Below are 4,260 nucleotides of genomic sequence, written 5' to 3'. Positions count from 1 at the left end.
ATCCCCATGAAAGGCCACATGTATGTAGTTATCTTAACCACTTGGGAGCTGCTTTTCACTGGTCCCAAATGTCTAAGCAGAATCTCTGCTGCCAGATCTCTCTTGATGTGGAAACTGCCTCCCGAGCGCATGTGCAGAGCTGTTTGCCTGCTTTGCTGCACACCAGGAGCAGTTCGGGGCTGAAGAGTTGCAGCTCCTGCCGCTGCTGGTCTGGCACTCCTAGCTTCTTCTGAACCGTCTCCCTCTCCCCCTGCCACTCAGTCTGATTCCTCAACTTTGCCTTGCTCAGGGCTCCTAGATATTCATATACAATCAAATCACTTGTTTTTCCATGTCTTTTTTGTAAGAGGGATATAGGAAGCCATCTGACTACTCTGCCATCTTGACCCCTCCTCCAAAAAAAAATTTTAAAGCACTAATTTATAATGTTTATAGATTTTTTTGGTGTGAATAATACAATCAACATGAGGGTGCTGAACTAAGAGTTTGGATGAGATGTGTATAATTCTTTGCTGCAAGTTGGTGTGAACTAGTGTGATTTGTTCTAGCACGTCACAAGAAATCAAGAATTTTTAATTATTAACCTGAAAATAGTTAGAACATAAAGATGGAAGGAATACAGAGTCATTGTACCAGAAAGAATTGGTTGACATTCAACTGTTTCAGGAGATTACATATGATCAAGAACCGATGGTACTGAAGGAAGAAGTCCAAGCTGCACTGAAGGAATTGCTGAAAAACAAGGCTGCAGTGTGATGGTTAAGATTGTATGTCAACTTGGCTGGGCCATGAGTCTCTGTGTTTTGGCAGTTGTATAATATTGTGATCACTTCCCTGTTGAGATTTGATACGTGATCGCCCCCATGATGGGATATGCTGTGAGTGGTACCAGTGGGAGTGGGTCCTGTGGCGTCTTACCACTCCCTCACCCTTCATCTCTCCACCCTCCACTGCCTGGTCCTTCCTGCTCTTCTTGCCAGTGCTTTTGCTTGTTCTAGATCCTGCAGCTGACCTTCGGTTCTTGGGACATGAGCTAGCAACTTACCTACGGTTTTGCCTGTCAATCTTGAGAGTCATCTATCTTCACAGCCAGTGAGCAACAGCTCTGCTCTCTGGCCTGCTGATCTTGGGTTTACCAGCCCCTGAGGCTACATGAATCAGGAGACGCTTGCAACAGCCCTGTTTTCTGGCCTGCCAATCTTGAGGTCACCAGCCCCTGTGGCTACGTGAGTCTGAAGAAGCCTCTTTCCTGCTCCACGGACTTGGGATGTTACAGCCTCTAAAAACAGTGTGGGCCATTTCCTTGATATAAATATCTCTCTCTAAATATATGTTTATATGCTTTACTGGTTTTGCTTCTCTAGAGAAACCAGCCTAAGACATCCAGGAATTGATCAAATACCAAATGAGATGATTCAACAAATGAATGCAATGTTGGAAGTGTTCACTCGTCTATGCCAAGATATTCGGAAGAGTGCTTCCTGGACAAACGACAGGAAGAGATCAATATTTAAGCCTATTCCAAAGAAAGGTGATGCAACAGAATGTAGAAATTATTGAACAATATCATTAATACCACACATAACTAAAATTTTGCTGAAGATCATTTAAATGTGATTGCAGCAGTACCTTGACAGAGAACTGCCAGAAATTCAAGCCAGATTCAGAAGAGGACGTGGAACCAGGGATATCATTGCCGATGTCAGATGGATCCTGGCTGAAAGCAGAGAATACCAGAAAGATGTTTACCTGTGTTTTACTGACTAAGCAAAGGCATTCAACTGTGTGGATCATAACAAATTATGGATAACATTGTAAAGAATGGAAAGCCCAGAACACTTAATTGTGCTTATGAGGAACCTGTACATAGATCAAGAGGCTGTCGTTGAACAGAACAAGGAGATACTGCATGTTTTAAAGTCAGGAAAGGTGTGTCTCAGGGTTGTATCCTTTCACCATACTTATTTGATCTGAATGCTGAGCAAATAATCTGAGAAGCTGAATTATATGAAGAAGAACAAGGCATCAGGATTGGAGAAAGGCTCATTAACAACCTACATTATGCAGATGACACAACCTTGCTTGCTGAAAGTGAAGAGGACTTGAAGCACTTACTGATGAAGATCAAAGTCCACCGCCTTCGGTATGGATTACCCCTCAACATAAAGAAAACAAAAATCTTCACAAACAGAAAAATAAGTAACATCATGATAAATGGAGAAAAGATTGAAGTTGTCAAGGACTTCATTTTACTTGGATCCATAATCAAGGCCCATGGGAGCAGCAGTCAAGAAATCAAAGAACTCATTGCATTGGGCAAATCTACTGCAAAAGACTTCTTTAAAGTGTTGCAAAGCAAAGATGTCACCTTAACGACTAAGATGTGCCTGACCCAAGCCATGGTGTTTTCAATCACTTCATATGCATTTAGTAACTGGACAATGAATAAAGGAGACTGAATTAGAATTGACACCTTTAAATTATGGTGTTGGCAAAGAGTATTGAATATAGTATGGATTGCCAAAAGAATGAACAAATCTGTCTTGGAAGAAGTACAGCTAGAACGCTCCTTAGAAGCGAGGATGGTGAGACTTCGTGTCACATACTTTGGACATGTTATCAGGAGGGAATCTATCCCTAAATGACATCATGCTTGGTAGAATGTCAACAAAAAAGAGGTAGACCCTAAGGAGATGGACTGACACAGTGGCTGAAACAATGGGCTGAAGCATAACAACAATCATGAGGATGGTGTAGGGCTGGGCAGTGTTTTGTTCTGCTTTACATACAGTCACCATGAGTCAGAACCGACTTGAAGGCACCTAACAATAAACAACAAAGATGAGAAAACCAGGATGGACTATATACTATAATTGTATGGTGTCGTATTAATAAATTTGAAATTATGTGGACATTAAAATACCCATCTGTGATAAGTAGATCAGTGACGAATAGAGTAGCCCGGGCTAAAAGGCTACAATATACTTTGAAACCTAGAAACAACATTATTGTAACTCTTACTGTGTTCTAAATTAATTTAAACATTGGTTGGTTTTTTAAATTCCAGAAAACTTGACCCATAAAATTAATATGTGTCATATAAGATTCAGTCACAAAATTATGAAGAAATAATCAAGAGAACATCTGTTAAAGAAAATTAATTGATTAATTATTTTTCTAAATTGTAGTGCAATACACTGTGCAATCACAGATATTTTAGCTAAGGCTTAAAAAATCCAAGGTATATTTCAAAACAACCTAAAAACTAAAGCCAAAAAAGATATGATCCCTAGAATTGGAGATATAATCAAATCAGACTTGTATAAAAACTATGTTGCTCAGGTTTTCTTTTTCTTTTTTTTTTCTAAATTATTTTAATTATACTATAAAACTATCCAATTTAATATTCACAAAGTGGAGTCTCGAATAACAGCTTATAAGACAGAGGTTAATATCTGTTTCTTTTTTAATTAAAGAGGTTAAAGTGAAATAATTATAATGATTTCTCCATTTTATTTGACTTTTCCTAAAATTATGATTAAATTATACTTTTTATAACCTCTATATAATTGTTTATTGTGTTTATATATAAATTATTGTATTAAAAAAAACTACCATTTACAATAACACGACAAAATTTAAAGACGTGCGGTAAGTTTAATGAATGATGCGCATAGTATTAAACGAACCCAAATGCTGACAAAGAACTTTCCCACAAAGAACATCAAAAATCTGTTGGCCAAAGACAGTTTAGTTTATTACATTATGGAGCAAATGAGAATCCCACTTTGAGAAGACCTTAATGATGCCTCAAATGAAGGCATTACAAAGGATATTCACAGGGTATTTCAATATGAACTCAAGTGATTTAAGGTGGGTCATTTAAAGTATTAAACTGGTTAGGATTGGGCAATGTTTGTGACACATAGGTTTGGTAGACAAAGCAAGATTAGATCTTTTAAAAAATTTTTGTTCTGGTAAAAATATATGTAACAAAACATACGTCATCTCAAAAATTTCTTCATATACAATTCAGTAACATTGATTGAATTCTTCAAGTTTTGCAATCATTCTCACTATTTTTTCCCAACTCATTCTACCACGATAATCTCCATGCCTCCTAAGCAAAAACGTCCCCATTCTTCCCTCCCTCCCATCCCAGTAACCACTAATGATCTTCAGTTTCTATATATTTGCTTATTTCATACGAGATCATATAATATTTATCCTTTTGTGACCAACTTACTTAACTCAGCATGA

Source organism: Trichechus manatus, unplaced genomic scaffold, assembly GCF_000243295.1.
Source record: "Trichechus manatus latirostris isolate Lorelei unplaced genomic scaffold, TriManLat1.0 scaffold00298, whole genome shotgun sequence".
In the NCBI taxonomy this organism is placed as follows: Eukaryota; Metazoa; Chordata; class Mammalia; order Sirenia; family Trichechidae; genus Trichechus; species Trichechus manatus.
The sequence above is the reverse complement of the archived record's forward strand: the minus strand, read 5'-3'. Positions refer to the sequence as shown.